Genomic DNA, 24,844 nt, shown 5'->3' on the forward strand with positions numbered 1-24,844 from the left:
ACCACGCTGAAATGAAGGATGAGGAAACCTCTGGGGACTTGTTATGCACCTACAGGCTCCCAGAGCTCCAGGTTCCCCTAAAAGCCAGGCTTTAATAAGCCAGAGTCCATCCCACCTCACCTTACTCATTGAACAGGATTAATTTACTCCATGTGTGCATGTGGAGAAGGGATGATCCCCAGGTCCCAGCTGTGCCATCCTGGCACCAGTTCCACTGGGTAATTCCTTAGACGATTCCATGTTGGTTTTCTTAGTTTTTACAGAGAGGCATTTTAAAAGATTTTATTCCATTAACAGTCTCGAGGAATAGTGAGACACAAGAGATATAAAACTCTCAGTGTTTACATACAAATGTCCAAAACTGTATCAACTTTCTTTCAAATTTTAGAAATTCTTTAAGAATCCATTTCCACAATTCCAAAGGAGCTGTTTGTACCCCACTGCTCCAAAACAACCTCCATGACCCACAGGTGCTCCTCAACAAAGGAATCCCACATTTCACCAGTTTTTAAGGAAAAGGCAAGCACAGATTCATTACATCAGCACCCAGATTTCTGATGGTGCCTCAGATCTTGTAAGAAACAAACCAGAACAAGCAACCAGCTGAGGTCCAGCAAAGCCAAGGCTGGTGAGAAACGTTCTCAGGGTGTCCTTTCTGCAAATGAGGAGCAATGGAAGGAGCTGCTGACTTACCCAGGATATCAGTGCCAGCCCTGGCAATGCCCAGCTCTCCCCCATGCCACCCTAGCAGAGCTGGAAGCAGCTCCTCCAAACCCCCCCAGCCCGAGCAGGTGAACTTCTCACAGGCTCTGCTTTCTGAGTGTGTGAAACGTGCACAGGGGCTGGGCTGGGTGACCACAGAGCTTGCACAGGTCCCTCCTGCTGGCTCGTGGCCACCCAGCTCACAAACCACGCAGGGTCACTTCCCTCCTGCCCGGCCACTTCCTGGACAGCAGCTCCAGATGCTCTTCCTGACCTTTTTCACTTTCATGTCTTAGCACGAAATGGAGACTCACAGCCTGGTTCCCTCCAGCCCTTCTTTGCTGGGCAGCACTAAGTGATCACTGTGAGCACAACTCCTCACCCCCTACAACACCCCCAGCACACAAACACAGATTTGGGGTTGGAGGGACCTTACACATCATCCCATTGCTGCCCCTGCCACCATGCACGAGATCACCAGGCCTCAGAGAAAGAACAAGCAACAGGGGAGGGCTTGCAGCAGCAAAATTCCTTTTGAACAGAGAAGAAAATTCCTCTAGGACAGCACCACCATCCTGCACTGGAGCTGAGCTGCCCAAAGCTGTGAGGGCATCCCAGTTCCTCCCACACAGCAGGAATTCCTGAGGGCAAGGACCAACCCCAGCTTTCCCTCAGAAGAACAAACCGAAACAGTGGCACCTCTTACACTCAACATCTCAAAATAAATGTCACCCACCTGCTGCCATTTAGGTCCCTTCCAAAGGCCTAAGGAGGTTCTGACTTTGTGGTCAACATCTCGTGTGAGAAGGGCAGGGCCCCCGAACCCCCAGATCTGGCAGTCATGCGCTTCCTGTGGTGGCTTTGCACCTCGGTAAGACTTTTTTGATGGTTTGCCTTTTTCTTTTTTTGTTTGGTTGGTTTTTTCTTTTTTAAATGTGGTGAGAAGATATTGTTAAAGTTCACTCTGAAGGGATCAAAGTTTAAAACGAGGCCCAAACAACAGCAAACAAAACTTCACCAGTTTTGTTTACCTGTTAAGAGCAAACCACCAACCACCAAAAATATCCCCTAACCAATAAACATTCCTGCTATAACAGAGTTGAAAACCATGAAATTCCATAATAAACTTGGGATTTATTACTGATATCAAGAGAAATTAGATCTTCAAACCCCCTCTCTGTGCTCCTCTTTTATTAAGTTAAAATTCTGCTTTAATGCTGGTAGCTCTCATCTGTATTTAGTCACAAAGGTGCACAAGATATTGTGAGGCTCAATGGAAAATGGACAATATGAACTTTTCCAACCCAAAAACTTCCCAAGTGGAGTTATTGGGCTGCACTGGGTTGGTGTGCATAGAAAAAAATGTTTTCAGTTTAGAAAAGTGGGTGCAGAATGAGCAGCTCAAGCACTTCATGCTAAAAAATGGACAACCCAAGGAAAAACCAAATACCACTGAGAGATGATTTTTAATATAAGTGGAAAATACAATTATTTATTACCCATCTGTTGGGATAAACACACACAGCAATTTCTCTTTATGATAATCTAATCACCAGAGAGCACCTGCACTCATGGCTGGCTGTAAAGACATTTATCCCCCTTGGTCAGGGGAAGGAAGAGGCACAGTTAATGGACTTGTCTGGACCAAAATGAGGTTTGCAAGTCCTGGGACTGAGAAGGGATCCTACATCTGCATCTCAGCTCACCCCTTTAAACTGCAGGCTCAGATGTGGATGAGTGAGCCCTCCCCCAGGACATGCTTTGGTTTGCCTGCAATTACTTTTGTATTTTCAGGCTTTAAAGAATGCTCGTGTTGCCTACTCTGAATTCTCATATGGCCACCTTCAAAAAGAGGAGCTAAGCCCTAAATACCACCTGGAAAGATGACAAAGAAATGATGTGGTTCAGATCTCCCCTTAAATTGATTTTCTCTGATCCCAACTGCAACAAAGATTGGGAAAAAATACCACTTTTAATTTCTCCCAGCTGAAGGCTCTTTTCTTCTCCAAAAATCAAACACAAGGAAACTGGAAGAAAACACTTGAAACAGAAGAAGCCAATCAGTGAGAGCCAAACAAAGCCTTTAGAAAGTTGTCTCAGTAAACAACTCGAGCCCTGCCAAAAGCCAGGATGCCTGTGCTCCCTTCGGTGGCCAAAAGCAGAACTCTGGCTCCTCTGGGACACCAAGGACACTTTTCCCAAGGTTTTCTAAGGATTCTCCTGCAGAACATGAGCAGCCAGCTGCCAGCTGCTGCAGTTAAAGTCTTATCTAACAGCTGCTCTCTGCCTCAGCCGGAGGAACACCCTGTTGTTTGTCTGCTATCAGCTTTATCTCTGAGACAATCCCGTGTTTGAGCAGAGCCCTGCCACAAGCAGCAGGAAGGAACCTGCGAATCCAGTCCTGTCCTCCAGCACCACCCCAAACAAACCTCAGTGCTTCCAGACACCCTCCACACCATTACAGGCTCTTTGTGCAACCATCCAAAGTTGTACCAATGGTTCTCAACCATGAACTTCCACTGCCAATTTAGCTGAGAATGCTCTGCCACAATTCAGAGTTGGCTGGTGTGAGTCTCTGCCAACCACGAGCTGCAGCCCAGCATCACCCTGGCAAGCAACCCAAATATTTACCCTCCATTCATTCAACCCCTTGGACAAACACACCCCACTATTTTTAACTAACTGCCTAAATAGGAGTCACCTTTACATGTTTGCACCTGAGAATTGTGTCAACAGTGGTTCAAAGGTGGTGAGACATGAGTGGCTTCAGAGTACAATGATGAGCAGTGGGACCCTTTCCTTTCCTTTCCTTGAAATTTCCTTGAAATTTCCTTTCCTTTCCTTGAAATTTCCTTTCCTTTCCTTGAAATTTCCTTTCCTTTCCTTTCCTTGAAATTTCCTTTCCTCTCCTTGAAATTTCCTTTCCTCTCCTTGAAATTTCCTTTCCTCTCCTTGAAATTTCCTTTCCCTTTTCCCTCTCTTCTCCTGTAATGGATTTGAAACTTCATCCTGCATCTTGCACACTCCTCCTGTCACTGAGGGTTTGTCCCAGAATGCCCAAATTTGCCTTTGCACCCATCACAGACTCTGCCACACTTCACACCTGGCACAGATCTGACCCCAACAGCAATTCCAGCCTGGCACCAACAACTTTCCTGCCCTAGAAAGCCTCACACCTGTTCCAGGTTAACAATCCAAACAAACTCTTCTATGCACTTCTGGAAGGGCTGAATCATCCCATTTTTATTTACCATTCACTCGCTTCCCTCTTTTTAGGAAACATTTGCTTGTGCCATTTCTGCAGTGGCTGCCTGCTAACTCCAGGTGGTCTTTGACTCCAGATTCATTGTCCTATCAGTCTTATACCATGCAGAAAAACTGAAAAAACCCAACTTTGAACATATAGTCTATATTTCAGAATTCAAAGTCAAAAATTATGAGAGGAATGTGAACTCTATCTGCATTCCCAGCACTGTCTGAGTGTTATGAAAACTGATGGGAGCTCAATTTCTTGCTTTGGCCAAGAGCAGTTTCATAAGAAAGTTAGGGGCCAGTTAATTTTTCAGTCCAGCTGTGATTTTATTCCAGCTCTCCAGAAGCCCAAAGCAGCAAACCCTGCCCAGCTGCAGCTCTGCCTCCCTGTCTCAGGGATGCAGGAGCATTTCCCTGCTGCTGGAGGGATCTTTGGGCTTTGCTCTCCCAGGATCTCAGCCACACAGGCACAGGGAGATAACAGGAGTGATCCCAGCTGTCCCAGTTCATCCCCATCCAACCCTAGAGAGGCTGCCTGGAGCAGGGGCTGGGCAGTGCTAAAGGATAAAGAAGGGATTTATTAAAAGCCCTCACACCCTGGGCAGTGCAAGAGCCTGGCTGGGGTGATACCTCAGGTTTGGCTTTTCTATTTCCACACTCTGTGCTGCTTTAGTGTGAGGGTCTGGGTTCACATTCAGGGATGCTGAGCTCTGTGCACAGAGCAGGGAGACAAAACAATTCCTGCTCCAGCTGGGCACCAAGGACAAATGACCCAAATCTCAGCCCAGGAGCACAAACCCTGTGGGCTGGAGAGAGAAAAACAAGCAGGGTGGGACTGCCTGGGCTAAAGCTGGGATGGGACAATGAACTGCAAGGTGCAAATGGAGCAGAGCTGATCCCAGGGACAGAGCCCGTGCCCGGCCGTGCATTTTGGGGCCATTTTGGTTCATCTTGGGTGCAGCCCTGGCTGGGCTCTGGTGCTGCCCAAGGTGGATCCATGGAGGAGATGCTGTGAATAAATCCCTGCTTTATTCTGTGACTCTGCTCCAGGGCAGCCTGCACAAGGTTGCACCCTAAGGATGGTGGGCACTGCCAACAGCAAAGTTGGTATTTGTTCATTCCATCGTGGCTAAAACCTTACAATGTTTCATTCACATATTCAACCATGGCCCTCTGGAGACAAAATTCTACCTGGTGAGGTCAATAAACACCTCTAGGCTCTACCAAGCTGCTCCTGCTGCTTTTGAAGTCCCATTAATCCCTGTAGGTCCAGAGGCAATGCTGTGAGCACCACGCTGCAGCACTGCTGGAAACATCAAGCACGAGAATTATGCCCAGACCTTAAAAGCTCAGAAAAAAACAGGACAGAAGACATCACTCCTAATTAATTAAAGGAGCTGCTGCCATGGAAAGTGGCTTTAAGAGCTTACTACAACTCTTAACTACCTTTCCTGTAAAGAGCTTAGTACAGTAAATGTGAGTAAGCAAATATTAAAAATAGCTAAGCTGGGCCACTGTTGCTCAATGGCTTTTAGCACTGACTCAGACAGGGGTGACTCATCCCCAGGCTCATCCCAAATCCCTCCTGCCCTGCCTCTGTCCCAGCCTGGCCCCAGCAGCTCCTGCTCCACTCCCTGGACACCACTGGCCACTCTGAGGAGCTCCAGGACAGGAGGGGTCATGGAAACACCACGAAAAATTCACCAGGATTTGCTGCTCCTTCTTTCAGCCTTCAAGCATCACTTTGAGAAATACCATTTATGGGCTCACGCTGCTGAAATCCAGTATTAAAAAGGACTTAAAATTAGGGGTTGTCACGCTAAAATCACTCTCCAAAAGTTTAACAGGCAACTCCCAAACATTTGGCTTCAGAAAATAATTTCTGACCTTCTCCCCCTTAACTGCAGCCACCATGAACTACTGAGTTACCCTCTAAAACATTGAATTCTTGAGTTACCCTCCAAAATATTGAATTCTTGAGTTACCCTCTAAAACATTGAATTCCTGAGTTACCCTCCAAAACATTGAATTCCTGAGTTACCCTCCAAAACATTGAATAACTGAGTTACCCTCCAAAATATTGAATAACTGAGTTACCCTCCAAAACACTGAATTCTTGAGTTACCCTCTAAAACACTGAATACCTGAGTTACCCTCCAAAATATTGAATAACTGAGTTACCCTTCAAAACATTGAATAACTGAGTTACCCTCTAAAACACTGAATTCTTGAGTTACCCTCTAAAACACTGAATACCTGAGTTACCCTCCAAAATATTGAATAACTGAGTTACCCTCTAAAACACTGAATTCCTGAGTTGCCCTCTAAAACACTGAAATCCTGAGTTTCAATCCCAGACCATGCCCAGAAATCCCAAAGCTGTCATCACAGACTTTCTGCATGCAGGATCTCTGCCCTTTATTGTTTGAACCCCACAAAAAATCAGAAAAACCCCTCTTTGTCTTATTTACAGGAACTGATGGTCACATAGAGGGAATTTCCACAGAGTTACGTTGGTAATTTTTATACTTTGACTCTACATTTACCATGAAAACAGAGAACAGAAAAGCCTTTAAAAAAATCTTCATGACAGATGTAAAGTTTAATAAAGATTAATAAAGCTAATCAGCTATCAGTGGTATATAGACACTAGAGATAGCAATATGTGATCTTGTACACAAAGATTTTATGTACACAAGTAGGTCTCCACAACTATTTATGTGCTTAAAAATTGTATAAACCAAAGTCTTTGCCAGAATTGCAGTGATATTGAGCCAATAATTAAATTAAATTTAATAAATAAGTCATGCCTTAAAAGAGATCATAAATGGCAAAGGGAAGAAGAGAGAAGCCGGGGGGGCAAAGTTAATGTTGTAATCATGTAATTAATCCTCACATAAACCCTTCAGAAGTTACCTCAAGTTTTTATTGCATCTTCCCCTCAATGCCAAAATAACAAATTTGTTTTGAGGCTGGACATCAAGAGAAAAAAATACAAACCTTTAGGAAAAATACTTAATATCTTCTGGATATTAATATATTAATATTACACTTGCACTCCTCAATTAGGTACCTATGAATGAATTATTAATCTTTTCTCCCCATTAGGCTATGCCAGTCTTAAAAAAATTACCATTTTCTGCTCTTTTTTTCCCCAGAAAAAGCAGAACATCACTAATTTGGGTGAAGTTTTCACCTTAACTCAGAAAAAAGAGAGGACAGATAAATGTTAAGCCCAGCCTAACTCACTTATAAACTATTAAAAGCCATTTGCCTTTGTCCAAACTAAGAAAACCCAGCAGCAGCAAAGTCCCAGCTCAAAGTGTCAAGTCACAAAAACAGGAACTGGGGTTTTGTGTTTCCCCTTTTGAACTTGATACCAGAACTAACAAAACATTTTGTGCCTCAGACACCATGAGACACGAAATTTTCTGAATTCTTTTTTCTTTTTTTGGAGGGGGGAGGGTAAATTTAGAACTCATTATTTGCTGCAAAAACTTGGGTTTAATTTTAACTGAGGCTGTGAGTGTAGCTTCACACCCCCTCTGGATTTTATTTTTTTTTTATGCCTACAAATGAGGAAAGAGAGGAGTGAACACAGCTGGAAAAGAGTTCCAAGGGAAATTTGTGAATCCCACAGCCAGGGAATTTGGAAAGACAGAGGAAAAGAAAAAAAAAACATTAAAAATAGGAGAGAGACAAATCTGAGGAATTTAAATCACAAATCACACCTCTCCCCTTTTTTATCCACTGTGATGAAACTGGTTTACAGTCACAATTCCAAAGCCTGGATTTCCAACCCAAAATCTATGGAAAAAGAACTTTTGTGAAGCATCTGGACATTTCCTGCTTGGCCCCAAAGCTGCAAATACAGTGCAGCTATTCTGGCAATAAATATTTCACTGCAGTGGGCAGCACTTCCTACAAACCCCACTGTGGGAAGCAAATCACCCTGCAAAGCACATGGGATCCTGGAGAAAATAATTATATATATATATATATATATAAAAGTATTTATAATAACAAAGGTCCTGGAGAAATAAAAGCAGAAGGTGCCCTGTGCATGCACAAAACTGAGGACACCACAGCCCAAGTTTTCAGCTCTAAATTCTCTTCTCCATCAAGAACTTCCTTTTTTCTGGCCTTAAAAACAACCCAGAAATTGAACTGTAAGTTATCACACAGGAATCTGAACAACAAAACCTTCAATTTCTTCTTGTTGTTGGTTCACCCCTTACAAAAAGAAGCAATCCCACATCAGGCATTTCCAGAATTGACAGAAACCTCTGGATTTTTGGGAGGTTCAGAAACCACTGTGATTCCCAGAGCGTTGTTATCCCATGAAAGCTGACTCAAAATGCATCAGCACATTAAAAAAGAAAAATAAATCAAAATGCTTGAATAGCTTCAGAATTCAAAGACCTGAGAGAATATTTTAGTACACATTAAATAAATATTAGGGACATGAAGCAGATCTCTGTGTTGAAAAGTTAATCACAGACTTAACAAGACAAAACTTATAGCAATCAGTTTGAGGATAAAATATCTGTAATTCCTGCAGTAACCTGGATGTATCAACCCCCCAGCACTTTTCTTAAGCAATCTGAGAATTTCCATATGCACCTCCCAGAGGGCAAATACCTGAATTTCCAATCCAAATATTGCCCTGGGTGTCACAACCTGGACATCTGACCACAACCATTTCTGCCTTGGTATTTATGTCACAAAGCCAAATTGGTTCGTTTCTCAAACAGAAATGCACATAAATTATATTCAACCAGCAATAAAAAAGCCAATGTTTATTTTTATGCATTTAACTTTTGTGCATACACAGTGGTTATCTTTATATAAAAGATTATTTGCAATTAAAAACTGCCTGCTGCATGTCTCCACACAACTCCAGACACATCTTTCCATGTAAATAGAAAAAAAAGGAGTAATTTTCTTCATTCTTAAAGGAAAAAAACTCAACAAATCCATCAGTGCACAGTCTATTTTTGCCCCCCTTCAATGCTCAGTGTACAATTAATATCTGACATTTTATTGGAACAACATGCAGAAAACATTCCCATGGGCAAATTCACCTGAATTTAAAGAAAAAAAACCCATAATCTTGTTCTACAAAATCAGCATGAGGAGAATTGGATTCCCAAGAATCAAAATTTGCATGGCACTATTTCCTCATCAATCAGAGCAAGGAAATCTAATTCCACTCAGAACACTGGCTCTGTAGATTTTTATTTTGATGATATTCAAAGCCTTGATTTATTAAGTGCTGAACACTCCAGAAATACCATCCCACTTCTTATTTTTGTCTCAAGAAAGCCAGAGCTAATGGATTGTGAGCAGAAGTCACTGAAATCAGGGCAAAGGGCTTCGTTCAGGCTGCTTTAAACTCTGTTTTCTGCCAGTTCTCATCACATGCTTGGCCTGGAACCGTGGAATGGTTTGGGTTGGGAAGGACCCATCTCATTCCATGGGCAAGGGCACTGTCCCCAAATGAAAAATGCCTTTGATAAAAGCTCTGGAAAAGGCACCCTGCCATTTCAGCTGGGAACAATGGCAGTTTAATTGAGAATTACAGAAGCCAAAGCCACAATTTTAAAATCTTGTCAATTCTTTGCTGTTTACTGTAACAAACAGATGGGGCAAGGGAAGAATTCCAGATATTCCAGGAACAGCCATTCCTTGCTGGTTATCAATAGGACTGAGACACACACATTTAATCTGGAAATAAATCAAATTGTAAGTTAAAAATGGATGTCTGAGGTGTTAATTGTATTAAAAATTATTTATTACTACAGTGCTGCATGAAAGATGTTCCAGCCTCTTAATGACAGGACTGGTGTACTAAGTATTTATTTTCTTAAGCATAAAATGACATTTTGTCTTATTAAAAGCACATCCTGATTAAATCACCATTTTTCTCTTCCTAAAACCAGAGTCTTTGACTGAGAACAAGACCAAGCTACAAAGTGAAAGAGGAAAGAACACAGTTATTGCATAATTAATTGTTCTGACCCCCACATTACTCATGCTCACAGATAAAAACCCATCCTGGTTTATATTTTTAGGTCCCAGCTCCAGGAAACAATCAGGACCAAATGCAAATCAAAGCAGAAAACAAACCTGAGCTGGGAGCAGAAAATGATGTGAGGCTCAGCAGGAAAACTCCAACTGAGCCAACTCCACAGCACAATTCTGAGCCACCAGTCCTGCTGAACAGCACCCAAAAAGGAACTTTTCCCTCCTATCCCCATTTTCTAGCTCACCCTTGACTCTGGGTGAGGCTGAGACTGATGGGGGGAAAAGGGAATTACCCAATTTTGGCCCATTTTATAATGGGATGCTCATGGAGCAGAGTCCTGGCCTAAACCCCATCCTTGAGAGTCTGAGTCTAAACTAAATGCTAAAAAAATAAGCTACACTAACACAGAGAGATAACACACAAAGCTGCTCCTGAAGGCTTTGTTTGGGGCTTAACAAATGAAACATTTGTGCTTCAGGCTGTGCCCTCCCAGCGAGTACAGACACGCAGAGAAGTTTTATAGGGTTTATAGGTACACATAAGTGTGTATTTGTTCAGAAGATAGGGATCATGATGTCAGTGCTCCCTGCTAATTAACCACTGCCAACTTTCCCTGTCTCTGGAACTGAGCAACAGCAGGGTTTAATAAATAAATATCCTGAGACAGCCTGGGAAAGCTGCTCAATTCCACTAATTCAGCAAACTTCTAAACCATACTGAAGAGAGATTTTTTTAAATTAAAGGATAACTTGGTGATTAGAACATCCCTAAAACATTTCTAAAATTGCTGTGGCTGTGAGCAGATGTACAAGAGCCTGGAGAAGGCATCACTGCTCTATCAGTGGTGGTTATCAGTGTTTATTGGTGAAAAAAGGGATTGTGCCAGGCAGCAGAGCAGGGATGGGACATTCTGAGGGATCCTGTGCACTCCTGCCAGCTGGCCTGCCCTAAATGCAGAACTGCTGCACATTAAAGAGTCCCAAAAGCTCAGCTGAAACAGGCGGGAAATCTTTTCCCTGGAAAAAGTTGTGGTTTGAACAAAAACCTTTGCAATATCAGCAAAACTACCAGGAAGAGTGGTTTGCACCTCAGCTGTACTTCCAAGGCTGAACTTGCCACAAAGCTTGGAGAAATCCAGTTTTTATGCAATAATTTCAGTGATAGGCACAGTGTGTGCAAAGCTGAGCTTTCACAGAAGCCAGGGGCCAAAAGGGAGCAGCAGAGTGGGCACACAAACAAGCCCAGCAATTTCACTGCTAATTAAACTCCATCAAGCTGTTGAGTAACAAGGACTCAGCAGCCTGAACAAGTCCTGAGGAGTTTGTTCAGCAAAGCATGAAACAAAATCAAGGAGGGGTCATGTCAAGAGTGAAGGTGAGGCAGGATACAGATTTATAGGCTGACAGGTCCTGCCTTGATCAAATAAAATTAATATTTACATAAAAGTCATATCACATGAAATTGAAAATGAAAATAAATTTGTCTAAAATGAATATAAATTCATCTAAAATAAATATGAGATTAATATAAAATTCAGATTTAAAATATAAAATTAAAATATAAAATTTTGAAATACATAAAATTAATATACAGAGAGAGAGTTGGTGGTGCTATAGGAAAGGGAAATGAGGCACAGACACAGCAGCAAGCCCAGGCTGTGGTGCAAGTATGGGGAGAACAATTCAGTGCCTGATGGAGCTAAACTGCTCCACCTCAGCTCAGCTTGCTGTTCCTCATACAGGATTTTGCCAAGTTCTACAGAAATGAGGAGAAACCTTCTGCAACTCCAAGGATGCCCCAGAGCAGCTCTGCTGCCCCGCCACACACCATGAGCCAAGGAAAATCTGGGGTTTTTTTTCACTTAATTCAACAGCAAATTCCTAAGAGTGATTAAACCTGGAGGTGCTGATGCCTTGTGCAGGCTGCCCTAGAGCAGAGTCCCAGAATAAAGCAGGGATTGATTCACAGCATCTCCTCCATGGACCCACCTTGGGCAGCACCAGAGCCCAGCCAGGGCTGCACCCAAGATGAACCAAAATGGCCCCAAAATGCACGGCCGGGCACGGGCTCTGTCCCTGGGATCAGCTCTGCTCCATTTGCACCTTGCAGTTCATTGTCCCATCCCAGCTTTAGCCCAGGCAGTCCCACCCTGCTTGTTTTTCTCTCTCCAGCCCACGGGGTTTGTGCTCCTGGGCTGAGATTTGGGTCATTTGTCCTTGGTGCCCAGCTGGAGCAGGAATTGTTTTGTCTCCCTGCTCTGTGCACAGAGCTCAGCATCCCTGAATGTGAACCCAGACCCACACACTAAAGCAGCACAGAGTGTGGAAATAGAAAAGCCAAACCTGAGGCATCAGCAGCACACTCTAAGTGCAAGGTAAACAGCAGTCAATCCCCAGCACGGGTGAAGAGCTGATCTCACAGCCCAGTTAATCTGATCAGCACCTCGGCTCTGAGGTGTTGGAGGCTGCGCAGGCACGGGGTGAGCAGGATTTAAAGGGTGCCTTTTCAAGCCCAGCCTGTTTGCTGATGTATCTTGGTGATATATCTGGAGCCTGGCTGAGCTGTCAGTCACATGTGCAGGAAGCTGAAAGCACTGTAAAAGCCACAGGGTTGTTGTTTTTTTTAACTTGGCAGAAGATAGCTGTTCTTTGGTTAAAATGCAGCTCTGAGCCAGCCATCCCTACTTGTCCTTTCATTTGACATCCAAACCAAACCCAGGCCCTCCTCTGTTAACCAACCCCACAAGCACAAGAAAGTTGTTCAAGGCCACGAATTCCTCCCATAACAACTGCTGGTGTAGAACAAGGCAAGTTGATTTTTTCCACTTGGTAAAACAAAGGTTTCCAGGGGAGAATTCCAGCTACAAAGCTCTGCCAGCAATTTGCATCTCCATGGGATGCATCCATCAGGGTTTGCTCTGTATCACCAAGAAACAACCCCCAAGTTCCCCTCAGGACAGTGAGCACAATTGGCAATGAATTGCTATGATCCCACCAAAAATCAGGGATCACATGGGCTCCTTGTCCCTGACCAGTCTGGATGAGCTCTGGGCTATTCCTTGTCTCCAGAGCCTGGAGTTATTAGGAGACTCCTACAAATCAATACCTAAGTCAAGTAAAAGACATTTAAGCCAAGCCCTGAGGTTTCTAAAGAAATTTCCAAGGTTATAACTCCATTTCAGAAGCACCTGGTGCCCATTACAACCTGCAGAGCCCAAAGAGACTTTTCCACCAGGAACACTGGAAGGCAGCAAGTGCTAAATCCGGGAATTGCAGCTTCATTACCAAAGTCAAATGCACCTTTCTCTTCCTTCAGCATCAAAAACAAGAAAGAAAGGTAGAAGAAAAAAAATACATAATTTAATATAAATGCAACACAGATCAAGAGCAGGAAAGAGCAAAGAGGCATAATGAATTTGTAATCCTTTTTTTTCTCAGAGGGAGGGTAATTCCTGTAGCACAGAGTGACAGAGCTGTCAAAGGTGACAACACACAAAGGTGTGATACACACAGCTCAGGCTCCCTGACCTCTGGTGCTTGATGAACTTTTAAACTCTCAGCCCCAGCAATTTCAAAATTATTGGTGCCTGCTCTGCTGTACTTTGAGGAAAAGTGAAATACAGAAGTGTCCAGGAAGTGAAAGGTTATTTCTTGTGCATCCTCAGTAAACACGAAACACCGAGTGCACATGAAAACATCACACAAAGTGACCTGCAAATGCCACCTTGCAGCTGCATCTTGGATTTTGAATTCAAAACCCCAGCACCGAGGGCAGCCACCCCTTTTTTCCATGCAGGAGGCTGCCAGCTTGAGATAAAAGGTGAGAGTTTGAGATCCTGGGGAGTAAAAAACCAACCCATGCAAAACAGATTTAAATACTAAAGACTGAGCCTAATGCAGTACTTAAGGTGGTGCCTTTAATTCTTTTTTTTTCCCCCTTAAACATGTGATGCTTTACAACTAATTTATCTCCACGAAAAGATAAAAATCAAACAGAACAAGGCACAGAAATATAAAAAGCTGCTTTGCATTTGTTATCATACTTTAGTAAAATGCAGAGGCGAGCAGAGCCAGGTATTTATGGATGGCAAGCACCAGGAAGTCATTCAGACTCACCAAGGGCCAAGGTTTTAAGGCTTGTTTTGTTTATTGTATCTCTCCGTGCTGCTGGTGGCTCCAAACGAACATAAAAGTCGTCTCTGCCAAATTGATTTCCTGAAAATCTGAGTCCATACACAAACAAATTGTGCTCCCCCTCCTCCCTCCTGTCCCAGTCATGGAACGAGCACTGTCTGCTCCATTTTCCTTACCTAAAAAAAAGTGGAAGGTTGAGATCTGTCCTTTTCCTGACAAACAAGGTGTCGAGGGCTTTCCCCAGATTTCCTAAGCTGAACAACAATTTTTTCCTGTTCCAAATGATTTCAGTCAATATTAGCTCAGTGCCAGCTCCCAGCCAGGAAAATGGTCTCAAAGATCTGAGACCAATAAACTCATTTTGAGAGAATATGCACCACGTTAAAGGGTTATTATTAGGAGTATCTCTAATACAATTTAATATTTCAATATCCTGCTAAACTCCAGCTGGGCCCCCTGATGAGCAAGACAAATTCCATTCAGTCCTGGAATAGCTGGAAGAGACAGGAAACACTCAAGGAACAATCTAAACAGCACTTGGAGTCCAAAACTGCTACAAGTTTGAACTATATTCATATTCTGGGGCTTCAACAAGCCAAAGCCCCTCTCAGATCCATTCTATAAACATGGGAGGAACGTGCAAATTCCCTTTAGGAGTTTTCTCCTGGAAGGAGGAAGAGCAATTGTCAGATTTTTTGTTCAAAGAGAATTATGCCTTTGGGAACTGGGGCCAAACTCTTGACTCACAGAAAATCCCACACAATTCAAAATTCAGAGAATACTGCATTAAACACTGGATTAATTCCCTTTATTAGCACAGCCTCCCTTATGCAGCAGACCTGCTTCGAAGGAGTAGCAGTAAGATCTATCATAAAGCAAAGCTACCAGGGAAATGGATTCATGACAGCTGAGTTTCCCAAAGCAAATCCCCTTGTAAAGGCTCCTTCTTGCTGTTTCCAGAAAACTGCACCAGATCCAAACAGGACCAACAGCAACACCAAACCATTTCAATTTCACCATTTTCCTACTCTCTGCTTATTTCCACCTGACTCTGCAGCTTGCTTCCTCCTCATATAAAAAGTCTTTTTTTTTTAATTCCCTCAGGTTTTCGCCACTACCTTCCTCCACAGTTCAGGATAATGCATAAATCCTCTGCTCTTCCCTCAACTTCCAGCTCTTTTCCTTTATTTCCTAAATTACCTTTTACAACCCAGAGGGAGGAGAAGGAAACCTAAACCAAGTTAAACAGAATAATTTAATGTGCCAGCAGTTTCAAGGCATTACCATGGTCCCATCACACACGTTAATATCACTGTTATCAAACCTCCCACACTGTGCAAAAGGCATTATCGATTTGCAGAGTAAGTGCTCCAGACTTTACTTTTCCATGTGGAGGCTGCTCTCCCAGTTTCCTGTAGCTCAATTTTTCTGTCAGTTATGCAACTTACGTTACATTTATATAACTAGCTCAAGGAAAAAAAAAAAAAAAAAAAAAAAAAACCAATAATTACTCCAGCCAGCAAAACTACTTGCACTTTTATAAAGCCCTTCAGCATGAAGAAAATGGTCAGGGCATGTTCCTTAAAAATCCACCTGCCTGCAACAGGCCAGGACATTCAAACCACTAAATTATACTTCCTCCTCTCCACTTTCAGTCAAGAGAAACTTGCAGCCATTTTGCCCAAGAAAACCATCAGCAACTTCTTCTTCCAGCAGTTTTCTGCACTGTTCCAGTTTTTTGGAAGGATCCATATGAAATGAACCCTGGATGGGAGCCCCCAAGTGCTGCTAAAGAAATCAAATGAGAGAAGAACCCCGCCTGCATCTGTCACTTCTGCACAGAAGCTACAGCAAGAGATGGAAGTGGCAACTGAGCTGCCAAAACCCCAAAATGCTGATTTTTTTTTTTAAAGCTCCACTTTCCTTCTTGATGAGGCTGAAGCATTTCTGTCTCACCCTGCCAGCAAAACCGAGCTGCATCAGGCCATGAAAAGTGTTATTGCAGGCAGGCTCTCAGCGTTAACTGCCTGAATTACGTGCTTGAGCTGTAAAAGCCATTTTCTATCAATTTAGCAAGTGTTTGCCATCACCAATACCTGAAATCTAATTGCATATTAAGTGCTTCAAAGGTCTGGAGCAACTCTGAGTGTGTTTACAGGAATAATGCCTGAATTGCAACCTGTTAGCCAGGCTGAAAGAGAACAACGTGGATATCGCCAGTTTCTCACCCAGAAGAAAACACTTTATAATTTTTAATTGCTGCTGGACACCAGACAAACCAGGAACCGAGCCCCAGCTCGATGTTCCCTCCACAATCTGGCTTTTCTCCTTCTTGGGTCAGAAATCCTCCCAAGAACCCTTTTCACACCTCGATAAAAGCAGTCCTAAGGGTTTGCTGTTATGTGTGAGAGCTTTGGTCCCTCCAAACAATGCAAACACCTTTGTCTGTAAGGAATCAGAGCAGCTCTTTCTGCTGTGATTCACACCCAACACGAGGATTATCCACCTGGCTGCTGGATTCTGGAGCTCCCTTCCTCATTTCCAGCCTCTTCCTCAAGCCAGATCAGGCATCAGAAGGTGCCAAGGAAAGTTCGGGTGAAGAAAAATGTTTGTTTCACCTTCAAATCCAGGAGCAGGGGGAAACGGGTGAAGCTGGCAGGATGCTACCTGTGAAAATAGAATTTTTTTCCCCTCCACACAAAAAAGGGAAGCTGATCTCTCTGAATTGTCTTTATTTGCAAGACTAAACAACTAAATAAATGTCCATCTAAACTTCTTCAATTTATACCACTTGTAAGAACCCTGCCTTACTTCCAGCCCTGAAGAGGTCAGGCAAAAGAATAAAACTAACTTGAAATTGCAGACTCTGTTTGACCGAGGGGAAAATGAGTTTAAAAGGAATATTGATTTTACCCCCTGAATGACTGTTCAGGTGCACTTCAACTTTTTGCTTTGCAGCTGATACATGTCGGCTTTTCAAAGTTTTTCCATTAAATATTCCTGATTCTTTTTAAACTAAAATCATTTAACAGACAGAAACAGCTCAACATTTACAGAAGATATCGCTCAAAAAAAAAGCCACTTTGCAATTAATTCTGAACTAACTGTGCAGTGCACAGCCCTTCAGGAGTTCACAAGCTTAAAAATCGTTCCTGTTTTGTGTTTATATTCTATTGCTTTGTGTTTATATTCTACAGCATATTCCATTATATCCTAAGTTTAGAGCCACTCCCCGTGGCTTTTTACAAGCTTTTTCACATCACCTTTCCCAAAGGGCAGAGCCATGCCGCGCCACCAGGCCTTGGGACAGCTCGCAGACACTGTGACACTCAGATCAGTAACATATTTAACAACTGAATCACCAAAATGTACCGACAAAAACATTTGTAGCATCTGCCTGCGATGACAAACTTGAACATCTCAAGCCTGGCGGGTTTGTGGCTCAGCCTGAGCTGGCCCCGCATTTCAAAGCACCTGTGTTGCCATCACCTAACACAGACCCAGATCAAGGTGCAACTTCCTGTGTGTTTTAAAAACAAGTGCCAGGAGGAAATGCCTCCCAGTCCCCTTATAAGGGCAAAACTGAACTTGATAGCGAGCTGCAGCACTCGAATAAAGCAGCACCCAAAGAAATCCGCTCCGCTCGGGAATAAATGTGCAGGAATCTTCCCCGAGCAAAGTTGGGTTCTTTGGAGTTCAGTTTAAACACTGACACGACTTGGAGTTATTTCAATCTGCCTCCCCCAATAAATGAATCACAAAATAAAACAAATCCCGAAGTTTTCTTGCGTTTAGCATTCTAGACATGCCTCAAATTATGACTTCTCATTGCTAATCCCTTGGAACAGACAGTGCACCCTCCTCAGCACAGGGTCTGTTTAAATAGAGCTGGATCCATCCTCTCCTGACACACTGAGCTGTCCTTTTACCCTCAATCTGCATTATTAGCAGCAGCCTTGATGTGCTTCAGATTTATTCTGGTTCTCCTCTCCTCCTTCATGGGTTTTAAAAGTCCCAATTCAACACGGTTATAGAACCATAGATTGGTTCGGGTTAAAGAGACCTTAAAGATCGATTTAGTTCCGACTCGCAGCCATCATCCAACACAGCAATTACTCTGTCACACACACACAGAGCAGAATTCTGGTTTAGGCATCTGCAGAAGGTGCAGAGCCGGCACACCTTGCCGGGCTCCCTGCTCCTCATCCCTGCGCGTCCTTTGGGGTGATGGATGCAGCCACGGCTGGGAAGGAGGGAAGGGGCAGAGGGGTGGCAGATGTCCCCAAGTGTCCCTGTGCACAGAGAAACAGCTGCCGGACAGACAGCCGGACACCATCAGCTGCCCGGCAGTGGAAGGCAGGCACGTCCCCAGCACAGAGAGCTCAGGGTCAGGGCTCACCCGGGGCTCCGGGGGCTCCCAACTCCTCCACACCCACCGGCGGCCACAACCGGAGCAGTTTCACTGCTGTTCCCCCTGCCGCCGGCCCGGGGCCGAAACGTGGCTCTGACAGCCGTGCCGGAGGGGCACCAGAGCACCAGGGGCACCTCCATCGGCACTCTCTGGGACACAGGGGACCCGGCGGCCCCGCTCCCTCTGGGACACAGGGGACCCGGCGGCCCCGCTCCCTCTGGGACACAGGGGACCCGGCGGCCCCGCTCCCTCTGGGACACAGGGGACGCGGCGGCCCCGCTCCCTCTGGGACACAGGGGACCCGGCGGCCCCGCTCCCTCTGGGACACAGGGGACCCGGCGGCCCCGCTCCCTCTGGGACACAGGGGACCCGGCGGCCCCGCTCCCTCTGGGACACAGGGGACGCGGCGGTTCCTCACGGGCACCGGCCCCTCTGGGCTCAGGGCCCGCAGCCGCTCCGCAGCCCGGGCGCGCCCGCCGCGCTCGGTCCGGGACGCGGCCGTCGGGAGAAGCCCACGCCGCCCCCGCTCCGCTCCTCTCCCCGGGAAAGGCGCCCGCCGCCCGCTCCGCCCTCCCCGGTGCCCCCCAGGCCGGCCCGGGGCCGCGGCAGCCCTGGCTGGCTCCACTCACCGCTGCCGTGGCGCTCGGCGGGACGGGGCGGCGCGGCCCCGCGGGGCCGGGAGCGGCTCAGTGCAGGCCGGGCCGAGCCGGGCCGGGCGGTGCGGTGCGGACAGCCCGGGCCGGGAGCGGCTCAGCCCGGGGACGGCCCGCGGCGCTCGGCGGCGGAGAGCGGAGGGCGGCGGTCCCGGCACGGCGGCGGACGCGCACGGAGCATGCGCGGGGCCGGGCCCGCCCCGGGGAGGTGCCTGGGCCCGGCTGAGGCACCGCGGGACGGAGCGGAGCGGAGCGGGCCGGGGCGGGAACGCTCCGCGTGTGGGAGCGGCCCCTGTTGGGGAGCGGCCCCTGTGTGGGAGCGGCCCCTGTGTGGGAGCGGCCTCTGTGTGGGTACGGCCCGTGTGGGAGCGGCCCCTCGCAGCCCGAGCCGTACCAGCGTTCTGTGGTTACCGCTCGGACAGTGCCGCAGCTGCAGGTTCTTCCCCACCCCAGCGCCGAGGCTGCGGCTGTCACCTCTGCAGATGCCCAGAGTTTGTCACGGGGCTGTTTGAGCTAGAGAATTACGGAATCACAGAATCATTGAGCTGGGAAAAGCCCTCCAAAGTCACCGAGCCCAACCAGTGACCCGGCCCAGAGCGCTGAGTGCCACGTCCAGGGATGGGCACTCCAAAGCTCCTTGCACAGCCCCTGCCGAGGCCTGAGCACCCTTTCCATGGAGAAATCCCTGCTGCTGTCCAATCTAAACCAGCCCTGGCACAGTTTACGACCACGTCTTCTTGTTCTATTGCTGCTTACAGAAAAATCCACCCCTCACCTGGCTACAAGCTCCTGTCAGGTGTGTGTGGATCATCTTTTACAAACCCACAACCTTGTTTCCATTCTCACGCCGATGCGAGCGAGGCAGTGTAAACAACTCACTGAAATGGGGAGATGCTCACAATCCTCCCGTCTGCACAGAAAAGAAACTGTTTTTTTCACTGCGGTTTCAAACTCTTGTCAAAGTCACAGGAAACAGCACAAGTGGAAGTAAAACGCGTAAGAAAATGATTCAGTTCAACGAAATCATTCGCCCCTGCTTCCCACACATCACACGTATCTGGCATTTTCTTCTGAGAGAAATCTGCTGCTGCCTTTTGGGGGAATTGTCCTGAAAGATTAATAGGTCATTAGAAAACCCATTCTGATAAATATTTCCCGTCGGTGTAACTCAGACTGAGCACACTGACACCATTTTATCAAGGCTTTCTGGCGTGTGGCAGCACCAGGTGTGAAAGGCCCCTCGCTGTTCTGAGGTGTTTACACACACACCTTGTGCCTCAGCAATCCCGAGTTTTGTCCCTTTTCTCCAGGAAATGGAGCTGGGAGCAGCTGGGAGTCAGGTGCTGCTGGCCCGGGAGTGCACATGTCCCATGTCCAGGTGGTTGTAATTTACAAACTGGAGAAATAACACTGATTCCATTTTTCCCGTCTCCTGAGAGGAATCCAGCCAGCCCTGTTTCCACAGCTGTCAGGGAACCAGCAGTGTGGGATTTGGATGATTTTGCACCATGATAACCTTTTTCCTCAGCTACATGGCCACTGGGTCTGGATTAACCATGCACTGTGGGAAAGCGCTGGAGCCTCAACCTGTTTCCATCACTTTGGTCATCTCAAGAGTAGAAAAGAGCCTGAGGCTGGAAGAAGAGAGGTTAAACAATGCAAATCATGGAATCATGGAAGGGTCTGGATTGGAAGGGACATTAAAAATCATCTGATTTCATACCCTGCCACTTTCCACTGTGCCAGGGTGCTCCCAGCCCCAGTGTCCAGCCTGGCCTTGGGCACTGCCAGGGATCCAGGGACAGCCAGAGCTGCTCTGGGCACCAGTGCCAGGGCCTCACCTCCCTCCCAGGGAAGAATTTTTCCCTAACTATTGCACTTTTATCTTTTTCTGCTTTGGTCAGGGTCAGGATTAAATGCATAGAGATGCTATTTCATGTTCAGACTCAGATGTTTATTAATTCTTATCTATATTTTAGTCTAATTTGTGACTTCTACAGCAATTCACTGTCAAGCCACAAAATGGCCTCACATTTATCTTTATAAGGTATTTTAAGGAAAAACTACCTAATAAAGAAATGACACTTAAATTATTTTTACTTTTAACCTAATAACTAACCACTCATGTTCTGCAATGTGGATTTTTCTATCTAATGACAAAATACCACCTACAGTCATGAAGGAGAAGGTGAAGAAGAAGAACCAGTCACCACCTTAAAACTTCCCTCTTGCCTTATATCTATTACTGTACTCTAAAACTTTAAACTCTAATTTCCCACCAAGTGATGTTACACACTTCTGTTCAAACTCCACCCCCACAATCCCAGTTCTGTCATTTAATTTTGGAAGCTTCTCCACTGCCTCAGTGTTCTCTTGGGGGTCAGTGCCTGCAGCACAGAAAGTCTGAAATTCTCAGCACCCAGGGTTCCAGCACCTAACATCTAAGATATGTATGGATGTGCCATGGTTCCCAGCACTGACCTCTTCTTGTTCCCTTTTCCCCACATTTTACCTGCAGCAGCTGCTTCCAACAATCCTCTTTCCTTCTCACCAGCCCTTTCCATGGCTTTTCCTTGATAAGGATTAAATCATTTTTCTTGGTGGGTTTTCATGCTGAAAACCACCCCAGATCTGCATTATTTGTGCCTTACAGGCACAGCAACTGATGCTGCAAAGGTTCTTAAATCCTGGAGCTGCCCAGCCAAGGTTGTGACCAAGGATTGCATAAGGGGCTTAGCCTGGGGCTGCTCGTGGAGGAGAGCAGCTTTACCCCTGCTCCATCTAAATCCATGCCCAGAGCCCAGGACCATGTCCAGGAATGACCCAGGCTGCCAAAGGCCATGTCCTTCAGCCAGAATTAAATTCACACACCTCACTTTAAAAAATACTGAGCTGCTCTGGCACTTGGATTTCACTGAAATTGTGTGCTCAGTCTCCCAGTCCTGTCTGCTATGTGAGCTTTTGCCTTCTTTTCCTTGATTTTGGTTGTTCTGTGACATGAAACTGGGATGAAATCAATGTGCTTCTAAAAATTCCTCCAAGAACTATGTTAATAACAGGGGGGCATTTCCAGCCTATACCCAAAATTGTCTGTGTTTACCACAACATTCCAGCCTATAGGAAGGATGCAATTTTCTATTAAAACTCTTAAAGTGGTTTTCTCTAAGGAATTAATCATCTGTAATTGTGGCTTTGTTTCTTGCTTAGAAAGAGAATAAGCTTGCAAAGAGCTGCAGAAAAGTAAATAAAGAAAAATAAACCTTTTTTTCCCCTCTAAGTACTGGGGTGCAGTGACACATCTGAAGAATTATTTTGTATCTTACATCCTTCTTTATTTTCCAAATTCCAGGATGCACTGATATTCTCCACAAAAAAAAAAAAAAAAAAAAAAAAAAAAAAAAAAAAAAAAAGAAAGAAAGAGGCAAAATACAGAGGATGAGTTCTGACTGTCTTGGTATTTGTGATTTAAAAATAAACTAAATTCCAACAAATTTTCTCTTGTAGCCTTCTTTAAAGAAGGAATGGGGATAGATACATGGACTATCCCCTCCTTGTCCACTCTGCAGTTTGATTTCAAGCTTCACCTTTCCCTCTGAAATGGGATATTTCTACTTCACTTTAAACAGTTTAAATGTTTTTAAAGCTCTTTTTTTAATGTATTTCAAACTACACTGAGGGGTATACGGTAAATTGCTTTAAATCACTGATGGCTTCAGCTTGGGACTGACAGGACTTTTATATAAAGGTGATTTAACATCTCTAAGTGGTTCCAGTTTGTCATTGATTTGTTCCTGGCAGTAGCTGTGGGGCCTGGTTCTCCTCACTCATATCAGCAAAATTCAGGAGGATGCAATGAAGTCAGAGATGAGTAAAAGGAGATGTAAAATTCCCTAACCTGTAGTAGGATTTGAAAGCATTCTGAGAACAACTCTGTGTCCTCACACGCTTCTGCAGAGCGCTGTGAAAATTAAAAATCATTTTATGAATGACATTTTTTATTTTCCCCATGCCAGGATGCAAGGCCAGGAGGAGCAGGAGGAGGGGGTCACCCAACCAAACCCTGGGTGCTCCAAAATCCAAAGCACCCTTTCAGGTGGGTTTGTGGGTACCCCTGCACCCCGTCCCCACAGCACACCTCAGAGCCCGTGGGGTGTATAAACAGACAGCCAAGAGCACAAGTTCTTTACATCTGATCTGTCGCTGAATTTATCTTCAGCTTCCTGTGCTCACGGAACATGCGTGAAACCCCGCTGCTGACACGGTTTCCAGAGAGCTCTGCTTGGAAAAGCAAGCCAGAGAATTTATTTTGAGACCCGGGGAAGGTGTGAATTGCTTCCGAGTAATTATCTACTTCTAAACATGGTGCCAACCCTTCATTTTACAGCTAATAATCTCAGTTTGGGAAGGAGAGCCCCTTCACGTCAGCGGCGCAGGGGTCCTTGGCAGAAGAGAGATGAGATGTGGTGCCCTGGTTCCCGGGTGCCAGGCGGGCTGCAGGGGATTTCCTGGGCAGGATTTCCTCTGCAGCACTGCCAGAGCCGTGGGTGGGAGGTGGAACAGGAGCTCAATTCCCGCTTTCCTGCCCGGGGGGATGAGTTCACTCCCTTTGCTCCCAGCTGGGGATGTGAAGGTGCTGCTGCCGTGTCCCAGCCCTGCAGCAGGCATGTTCGTGTCGCTGCTTGCCTTCACTGCCTGCTTTTCCCGTTGCCATCTCTCTGCTTCTTCATTGTTCTTACCCCAAACCAACAGTTTTGTTTTCATTTTCTCCCCAGATTTCTCTGCTGAAAAATATCCCTTCTGCTGCCTCGCTGGGAAGCAGAAACTGGGTTTGTGTAGAGTTCTGGAGCAGCTGCAGAGGAGGAAGATGGTGATGGTGGCCAGCTCCAAACCCCACTTCTGGCTCCCCCTCCCCTGAACTCCGACTCATTCCACCAGCACGTTTTTATTGTGCTTCAAGCAGACGAATAAAATACATCAAGACAAATCAATAGTGCCCAGAAGCTCAAATGCATTTTCTTGAGCTCATCCACTTCCCAGCACAGCCCTTTCCAGAAGGATGAGCTTGCTGCTGGCACATCTCACAGGTACCCACTTGCTGCCTGGCTGCCTGCCAGCCACACCACTGGGGCTAGACAATGCTGCTCTCATGGACTGGCTCCACATCCACGGGGATATTTATGGATATATATGGAGATTTTTTTTCCTGGGAGATATATATATATATATATCCCAGAAAAAGTTGTATGTGCAACAGCTGGGTTTTATAAGTGCAAGTTTGGAAATGGAGTGTGCTGGTGGGGAGGCACAAAGCACAGCAGTGACCTCAACCTGACCAATAATTAAATATTTTCAGATGGGAAATGTCATGTTTGTCACCAAAATGATCCAATATTGATCATGTCCCTCTCTGTCCACACAGCCCAGAGTTTGTGCACCTGGTTGAGGCATTTCTCAGGTCATGCCCAGCACTGTCCAGGTTCCCTGTCCCATTCAGGGGCACACACATGACACAGAGCACGTAGCATTCCTAAAATCTTTAATGCCTGGACAAATTCCAAAGCTCACTCTGCTACTGCTGTTTTCCTCATGTGTACTTTTGGAAATGACAATTCCTCACTCTGGGTTAAAAAGCAGCATTTTGAGGTGGGGTTTACATATTCTCCCT

The 24,844-nt window shown here is 45.6% G+C and overlaps 1 protein-coding gene across 1 annotated transcript in view; it reads right to left on the reverse strand.

Annotated features, from left to right (window-relative positions):
* The window catches only part of JAK1 (Janus kinase 1), a 54,220-nt gene extending 34,985 nt beyond the window's left edge, over positions 1 to 19,235 (reverse strand). The window contains exon 1 of the mRNA XM_058030261.1: positions 19,156 to 19,235. The gene's annotated coding sequence lies outside the window, so the exon portion shown is untranslated. The remainder of the gene's footprint in view (positions 1 to 19,155) is intronic.
* Between the last annotated feature and the right edge of the window lie 5,609 nt (positions 19,236 to 24,844).

The sequence above is a fragment of the Melospiza georgiana genome, chromosome 9 (genome assembly GCF_028018845.1).
Source record: "Melospiza georgiana isolate bMelGeo1 chromosome 9, bMelGeo1.pri, whole genome shotgun sequence".
In the NCBI taxonomy this organism is placed as follows: Eukaryota; Metazoa; Chordata; class Aves; order Passeriformes; family Passerellidae; genus Melospiza; species Melospiza georgiana.